The 9,329-nt window shown below is 41.0% G+C and overlaps 1 pseudogene; it reads left to right on the top strand.

Annotated features, from left to right (window-relative positions):
- Nucleotides 1-342: 342 nt before the first annotated feature.
- On the top strand, nucleotides 343-8,795 carry LOC103602522 (annotated as a pseudogene).
- The last annotated feature ends 534 nt before the right edge of the window (nucleotides 8,796-9,329 follow it).

Raw genomic sequence — 9,329 nt, 5'->3', positions numbered from 1 at the left:
ATCCATTATAGTTTTCTTTTTTATATATAGTTTTTTATTGAAACAATTGATTATACATATTTATGGGAAATGGAGTTGACATCAGTATTTATGTAGAGTATGTGATGATCAAATCAATATTATTTGCATTTTCATCATTACAAATCATAATTATTCTTTGTGTCCCTTACCCAATTACTCCCTAATCCCTTCCCCCGCCCCCACCTCTAATAACTATAGGTCTGTTCTCTCCTCCTGAAAGTTCAATGTTTTATTGTTCTCTCTCTCTCTCTCTCCAACCCCCCTTTTTCTACCACGTAGGATTGAGGATATGCAGTATTCTTTCTCTGCCTCGCTTATTTCACTAAATATATTTTTCTGCAAGCTCATCGATGCTGCTGTGAATGGCAGAATTTCATTTTTTTTTTTTTTTAAAGATGACCGGTAAGGGGATCTCAACCCTTGGCTTGGTGTTGTCAGCACCACGCTCAGCCAGCAAGCGAACCGGACATCCCTATATGGGATCCGAACCCATGGCCTTGGTGTTATCAGCACCGCACTCTCCTGAGTGAGCCACGGGCCAGCCCAGAATTTCATCCTTTTTTATGGCTGTGTAATATTCCATGGCATATATATATATACCACATTTCCCTTATCCAGTCATCTGTCAGTGGACATTTAGGTTGGTTCCATATCTTGGCTATTGTAAATAGAGCTACAATGAACATGGCAATGCAGGTATCCCTCTAACATGATTTCCAACCCAGTAGGGGGGATTGCTGGATTGTACAGTAGTTCTATCTGTAGTTTGAGAAACCTCCATACTGTTTTCCATAATGGCTCTGCTAATTTACAGTCCCACCAATGGTGTGGAGGAGTTCCCTTTACTCCAAATCCTTGTCAGGATTTGTTATTCTCAGCCTTTTTGAGAACAGCCAGTCTAGCTGGGGTATAATTTTCTTTGAACAAACGTTGTATTTTTCAAGTTGAATTCAGATCCAAATATTCACCTTCTTCATCAATGGGAATGAAATCCCCTTTTTTAATTGCTTTTTTAATGGTTACTAATTGTCATATCGATAAGGAATTTACTGATATTTGTGTGATAGTATATCCTGCAACTTTGTTAAACTAACTTTATTTTTTAAAATTACTTTATTTCTTTTAATAGCTTAGTTGTAGGACAGATCTTTTGCAAATAGTTCTATTTTTGTTTCTTTTTTCTTTTCAGATAGCCATCACCAGCATTTCTAGGAAAATGTTAAATAAGGAATGATAGAAGAGAACATGCATATTATGTTCTTCTTTTTAGGGAAAAATTTTAAATATTCTTCAATAAACGTGATGTTGACTCATTTGTAAATACACAGTTTATCATATTAAGAAAAAACAGTCCTAATGTTTTCGGAGTTTTAAACTGTAAGGTGATGATCAATTTATCTGGATGACTTATCAGGTTCTATTTACATTATATTGATATTTTGCTGTGATCAACTGGGCTAATTGATTTGAGTTTAATAGATATTTCTTTCACTGTGTTGTTTTCTTATTTTGAAAATACATTATTTGGGGGCATTTGCATCTATGTCTATAAACAAAACGGGCCTAAAATATTCTTTTTGTTGTCTTTGTCTAGTTTGGGATTAAAATCATATTTGCCTCAAAAATGTATTTAATTATAATAATGATAATAGTAATAATAATAGCAAATTTTGCTGTGTGCCTACTATGTACAATGCACTGTCCTGAGCACATTATGTGCATTTTCTCATTTAATCCTCACAACAGTCCCTTTTAGCAAATGTTACTAAATCCATTTTGCAGATGTTGATTATGCCATCATTTTTTGTTTTTTTTTAAATGTTTTATTACTGCATAAATTATTGGTTCTAAGTAAGTTAGAAACTTCTTTGCATTGGAGTCAGATGCCCTTTTAGAAACCATTTAATAGCTTTATAGTTCTTTACATTCATGTTCTCTAATTCTTTTTGCATCTTTGGGGATATTTTATATATTTGTAAGTAGACATTTATTTTTATTTGATAAGCCATATTATCCCATCATTGAAAATAATATTCAACTTAAAAATGAAACTATTGGGCCGGCCCGGTGGCACACTGGATAGTGCGCCGCTTGGGAAGCGCGGCGGCGCTCCCGTCCGAGGGTTCGGATCCCACGTACAGACCGTACAAATCTGACTTAATTAAAATTTTCTGTTTCATTTATCAAAGGTGATACTGTTTATCAGTTTTTTTTTTTCAAAGAATCAATCAGATTTCTACTTTACCTAATTATGTTTCTTTTTCTATGTGGCTTATATCTGGTTTTAGGTTTATTATCTGTAGTTTCCTTTAATTTGGTGGTTCCCCTTCTAAATTATTTTATGGCTCAGTCATTGAACAAAATTAAATCTGAAGATCTCAAAGTTAAAGATGAGAATTTTTCTCTACCCCTTGGGCTTTCATGAAATAGGTTCAGTGTTCAAGCTGACACAAACCCGAGAGCTGTGGCAGTCACCAGAGAGAGATGCAGAACTGATATGGGAGCAAGAAAACGTGACGAATGTGCATGCTGGTTGCCTAAGAATCAGGAAGAGAAATCAGACCTAAACAAATAGGAGTCTGGGTCTAGGTGGGTATGGGATGGTGCAGGGCTCCTCATGATCTGGAGTCTGTTACTATGGGGGTCTGAGAGCTGGCATTAGGTGGTTTACAGACATGGAGATAAATAACACAAAATCACATGGTGAGAAATTATTCCCTTTTGAGTTCTCTCTCAACCTTTCTGACTACCTCTCAAAGAAAAACTCAAATGGGTACTCATATTTCCTTAACTCCTCTCTTACATTCTTTACATTCTCCTTTACATTCTGACTTTACATTCTCCTGTTTTAACCAAGAAAAAGCAGGTTTCAGACTCAGAACTTTCTGCAGGTAGTGGTATCTAGCTTAAAATTTCAAAAAAGGATACTGCTTTTTTATGTATCATGGTGCTACAAATTTTCTCTTTTAATTAATGGGTTTCAACTTACTAAATTAGTGGATTAAAGTATTAAGAAATAATAGTAAAGATGATAAATAAATATCTTTGAAGTTTCAGAGACACTAGGTTGATATCAGGTTAACGAGAACTATGTCTAAAGTCTCGCTCAATTTCAAAGTTATAAGGTCAGAGAGAGAAACATTAAGAACTATTATTTGGTCATTCAACAAAGGCACACAAAAAAAAATTGTCTCCGATAGTCTAGGCACAGTTCTAAACACTAAAAATGTAGTAATACATAAAAACAGACAAAGTTCCTGTTCTCATGAGTTTATATTCTAGAGACACAGAAGCATAAATAAATGAAGAGATAGATCAATCTGAGAATTAAAATAAAGCAAAATAAGGGGAATGACAGAGACCAGGTGCTATTTTTTTTCCTTTTGTTTTTCTTCAATTTATTCAACAAACATTTATCAAGAACCTATTCTGTGTCAGACTCTTTTTTAATTTTAACATTTACTTGTACATATAACTTTTGGGGATACATAGTGTTGTTTCAATACATGCATATACTGCACAATGATTCACTTAGGGTAGATAGCATAGTTTTGTACCCATTAATCCACCTTTTCTCCTCCCCGCCATTTTTTCCACTCCCGGCCTCTGGTAACCATGATTCTACACTCTACTTCTACGAAAACCATTTCTGTTTTAATTTTTAGATTCCACATATGAGTAAGATCATGTAGTATTTGTCTTTCTATGCCTGACTTACTTCACGTAACATGGTGGTTTCCAGTTCCATTCATGTTGCTGTGAAAGACAGGATATTATTTCTTTTTATGGCTTAATATTATTCCATTGTGTATATATACCACAGTTTCTTTTATCCATTCATCTGTTGATGGGCATTTAGGTTGATTCAATCTCTTGGCTGTTGTGAATGTAATGAACATGGGAATGCAGGTGTCTTTTCGATACATTGATTTCATGTCCTTTAGGTTTATACCTAGTAGTGGGATAGCTGGGTTGTAAAGTAGATCCATTTTCAGTTCTCTAAGGAACCTCCATACTGTTTTCCACAATCGCTGCACCGATTTACATTCCCACCAACAATGCAGGAGAGATCCCTTTTCTCCACATCCTCACCAGCATTTGTCATTTTCTGTCTGATTGATAATAACCACTCTGACTGGGGTGAGATGATATTTCATGGTGGTTTTAATTTGCATTTTGGGATGTTATTTTAGATAGGTGTTTCGGAGAACCCTGAACAGAGACAAAATTTGAGCACATATGGGAATGAAGGGAAGGATTGAGGGAAGAGAATTCTGGGCAGAGGGGATAACAAGTGCAAAGGCCCTGAGGTAGGAACATGCTTGGGTGAGATCAGGGAGAGAGTAGAGGTCCAGCTAATGCATGGCCCTGTAAGATTTGGTGAGAACTTTGGATTTGGTTCTGACTCAGACAGGAGGCCATTGAAGGATTCTCAATAGAGAAGTAACATCATCTGACTTACATTTCTTAATGTTCACTCTGGTTGCTATGCAGAAATAGACCATCAGGAGTAGAGCAAGAGTAGAAACAGAGAGCCTAGCTAAGAGGCTATTGCAACAATCTGGATGGAAATAATGGTTGTTTAGACCCTGAAGGTAGCAATGGATATAGGGAGAAAGTGGTTCCATTTAGAGTGGATAGGATGGTAGCAGTGGCCAGTAAGGGAAAGAGCAGTTAAGGATGATGTCAAGGTTTTGGCTTGAGCAGTTGAAAGAATGAGATGGGGATGGCTGAGGAAGCAGCAGGTTTAAGGAGAGGAAGATCATCAACACTGTTTTTGACAAGTTCAATCTGAGATGTCTGTAAGACATCCAAATGCATATTGGGAGTAGGCAGTTGGATATAAATAAGTTTGAAGTTCAAGGGGGAAAAAATCCCAAACTGGAGATAGAAAGTTGGATGTTTTCCACATTTTTGTGGTATTTAATGCTAATGTGACCACTTATGAGAGTAAATAGAGAAGGGGTGAGGCTTTAGATGGTGCAGGGGCACCCCACAGCTAGAGATCAGAAGAATGAGGAGGAACCAGCAAAGGACACAGAGAGCGAGTAGCTAGTAAGGTAGGAGAAGTTTCAAGACAGAGTGAGGCCTCGAAATCGAGTGAAGAACATATCTCAAGGAGGGAGTGACCAACTGTGGCAAATCCTGCTTGTCAGCTTTAGTAAGATGGGGCCTGAGAACCAACCTCCAGATGTAGCTATGGTGACCTTGGGAGGAGAAGTTTTATGGTTGGTGGAGAAGCCTGAAAATGGGGGTCATGAGAGAACAAAAGGGAAACTGGAGAGTGAGTACTGCCCACATTTTGAGGACTTCTGCTGAAAACAGGAAGATAGAAATGGGCTAACAGCCAGAGGAGATTGTGGGTCAAGGGCGGATGTTTTAAACTGGGAGATGCCTGTATGCTGATGGCAATGACCCAGAAGCCAGGGGAAAATTCCTCTCTGTTCTAAGTTAGACTTTCTTAGTTTTGGTTTTCTTAAAATAGAAGTACATGGAAAGAGTATTGTCCTAATAAGTGGGAAGTAATAACAAGAACATTTTCTTCTCCTATATCTATGGGAAAGAGTTGGGGGGCTGGGGGGCTGGAAAGAGAAGGGAAGATAGAGCCACCCTTGGTTTGGAAGGAATATTAGTCAAGGACAGGACAAAGCCTTTGTCACTGCATACACCACTACCCCCAGAAGTCTTCTCTCCCCCTCCATCCATGTCCTACCCCCATCCAACCTGCTACAGTCCCAACCCTGGCCACTCAAAGACTCCCTGATCATTTACACAGATGCCTCAAGTTTAAGTTTTCCCAGTAGCACTCATTACTCAATCTTTTTGAAAAAATCAAAGCCATTAAATTGAAAGATCACTGCTTTGTAATCAGACAGACTTAGAATCAAATCCTGGGGGATCCGTCTTTGGGAAAATTATTTCAACTCTTTTGGTCTCAGTATACTCATCTGTAAAATAAGAATAATAATGCCTACCTCATTTAGGTTGTTGGGAAAATTAAATAACTGCACAAGCCCACACCTGTATATGACACACAGTAGGTACTCAATAAGTGTCAGCTCCCTAGTCTAAGGACTGTTTCTTATGTGAAGATTTTACATTTGACTAGAATGTTCTTGGGGATGAGAACAATGTCCTTTATTGTTTTCTTATCTCTCACATCGCCCAGTAAAAATCTCTTGTTCAGCACTGATCGGATAAAGGGCTCAACCACAATAAATTTGTGTTTTCCTTCCTTTGTACTTTTCAACAAATAGATTTCTCTCCTCTCAGACTGCTGCATTTCTATTTTATGGTTGTTCTTTACCCAAAGATTCCTTCCAAAGGATCCAAAAGATTGCCAAACACTTGACTCCTTAAAATCAGATCAGTAAAATGCTAATTCAAAATTAGTCATGTATCTTCCATCCTAAAGAATAGCTCTCAACACAGGCTAAGAACTCAAGTGGGACCACCCACATAGCTGAAGTCTCCATTCCTACAATACCCTGCCCAACTGCACTGGTAATCTCCTTTGCTCCAAGCAGGCCTTACCTCAGCAAAGTGGTGGCAGAAGCAAAGTCAGCCTGCCAAGACTCTTTTCCCCTTTACACACCCTGTCCAGTTTCCAGGCGGGCTGGAACCCCAGTCCCATAGCTTTCCAGACTGATTTCCCCTGTCACCTGTTCCCCAATCCCAGTCAACACATTAATCCTGTCCTTTCCTTTCCTTCTTCCCTTCCACTTTACAGATTTGCATTCTCATAGGACCCAAATCCCAACTCTTCTTTGTGAAACAATGAAAAACAATTTATTTTATGTCTAATAAAACTTCAGCCTGAGTTCTCACTGAACTATTATGAATTCCTATTTAGTGGGGTCACTATATGGTCCTGCTGCCATCTCCATTACCTTGGGCAATGTTACACCTGTAATTTCTCTTTGGTACTTGCAGGGGCGACTCTCACCCTTCTCAGATCACCCTCCAGATGTGAGGTCCTTCCTGGGTAAGCCCAAACAGAAGGGCCAACTGTGCTGTCCCAGTCAACAGGCTCTTCTGTTCAGGCTTACCCTGAACCATGCCATCCCCCAGCATCAAGGACCAGAACCAAGACGCCCCAGAGTCAATGACGAGTGGCAGCCACAGCACCCTGAACCCTGGGCTCTACATGGGTCGGAGACCAAGGGGAGACAACATCTTGGAGGGGAAGAAGGTGTAGGGGAAAGAAGGGTCTGTAAAAACAATACCCTCTGGTTCTATATATGTGCCATTGTGCTTCCAGAATTCCACATAGAAAGGGCCTTCAGGTGGCACTCTTATTGGGAGTAGAAAGAAACTACATTTCTATAGAGCTTTACTCAATATTGGGAATATATAAGTTGCTCCTATCAAAGAATAAGAGTATGATGAAAATTTGCGGGGTTAAAACACCATAAGTAACCCCCTCATTGTTGCTACCACTGAATACATGACCATATACAAGGATTCTCCTTTGAGGAATGGCAGATGGGGCATCATGGGATTCAGAGTCAACAGAATATAGCAATAAAGTAATTAAAACTCTGACTCTGTGGGTTATTGAGGCCATAGAACTCCCTGGTTGAGGCTTTTCCTTTCATAGGCTGAGAGCCTTCTTTGGGTTTCTACCAAATGAACACAGAGATGTGACCAGACATGAGTTAAGGGACTATAGGAGGCAAGGAGGGAGGCCTGGGAACCTCTGTCCTCTCTCTAGTCTGTGACTGGTCTGGATCTCCGAGAAGGACTAGTTGACCGTGGACAAAAGAAACCACACAAGTGCCTCCTACTTCATCCTCCTGGTGCTCTCCAGCAGCCTAGAGAGGCAGGAGCTGATCTTCAGGCTCTTCCTTGTCATGTACTTGATCAGTGCTGCAGGGAACTTACTCATCATCCTGGCCACTGGCTCAGACTCCCACCTCCACACACTCATGCACTTCTTCCTCAGCAACCTCTCCCTGGTAGATTTCTGCTTCATGTCTGCCACAGTCCCCAAGATGCTTATGAACATCCAGACGCAGACTCAATCCATTTCGTATGGTGGCTGCCTAGCCCAGATCTACTTCTGTATCCTGCTCGCCAACACGGACACCTTCCTTCTAACAATGGCAGATGACCGCTACGTGGCCATCTGCCACCCCCTGCACTACTCCACCATGATGAGCCTGCAAATGTGTGTCCTGACTCTGGGGAGCTTTTGGATCATGGCCAACCTCCACTCCCTGCTACACACCCTGCTCATGGCTCGGCTGGAGTTCTGCGCCAGCAATGTCATCCCTTACTTCTTTTGTGACCTTGTTCCCCTGCTCCAGCTCTCCTGTTCCAACACCCAACTCAACCAGCTCATGATTCTGCTGGTGGGGGGGCTTCATCATCCTCATCCCCTTCCTTGGCATTCTCGTCTCCTATATACACATTGTGTCTGCTGTGCTCAAGGTCACATCCACCCAGGGTAAACAAAAGTCCTTTTCTACACGTGGCTCCCACCTTACTGTAGTCATCCTCTTCTATGGGACCACCATAGGGGTCTACCTGAGTCCCTCATCCTCCCACTCTGCTGCCAAGGACTCACTGGCTTCAGTGATGTAATGGTGGTGACACCATTCATCTACTGCCTGAGGAACTAGGACATGAAGGGATCTCTACGGAAACTGTTCAGCCTGAAGTCTTTATCCAATTGGCTGTGACATAGCAGAGCTCCCTTTAAGAGCCTTTGTGTTGGGAAGGGAATGAACCCCAGGGACAGGCTCCACAGACAGGGTAGGACGATCATGGCCCTGGTTGTCCTAGATTGTCACCATGGCTGAGAAATCCCCTCCTGGCTCCAGTAGGAAATCTGAAAGTCTAAAATGTCTTGGTCCCTGCATAGGACACTCCCAGACTACCAAGAGGGGAATAAACTCTTCCCTAATGACTGAATCACATCAACAGAAGCAAATTTATCTCCAGATCTTTTGGAGAAGGTTGGGAAGGTTATACATTCCATGTGAAAAAGATGAACTTTTAGGAGTCCATGACCTGTGCTGATAGCCTATGCCAAAAAGATGGCCTCTGAGAGCCAGCACACAAGCCCATGGTCCCTCCAATTCTTATGTTAAGAACAAAAAGAAATGGGCCATCATAATCCTTATGAATGTGCTTCTCTACAAGTTGACTTGCAGAGAGACAGAAGGAGACAAAGGATAAGGCCTCATAAAAATGAGTTTATGGGCCGGCCCGGTGGCGCACTGGAGAGTGCGCCGCTTGGGAGCACGGCAGCGCTCCCACCAAGGGTTCGGATCCCATGTGGAGACCGGTTCCCGCTCACTGGC

This window comes from Galeopterus variegatus, unplaced genomic scaffold, assembly GCF_000696425.1.
Source record: "Galeopterus variegatus unplaced genomic scaffold, G_variegatus-3.0.2 Scaffold4181, whole genome shotgun sequence".
In the NCBI taxonomy this organism is placed as follows: Eukaryota; Metazoa; Chordata; class Mammalia; order Dermoptera; family Cynocephalidae; genus Galeopterus; species Galeopterus variegatus.
The sequence above is the reverse complement of the archived record's forward strand: the minus strand, read 5'-3'. Positions and strand labels throughout refer to the sequence as shown.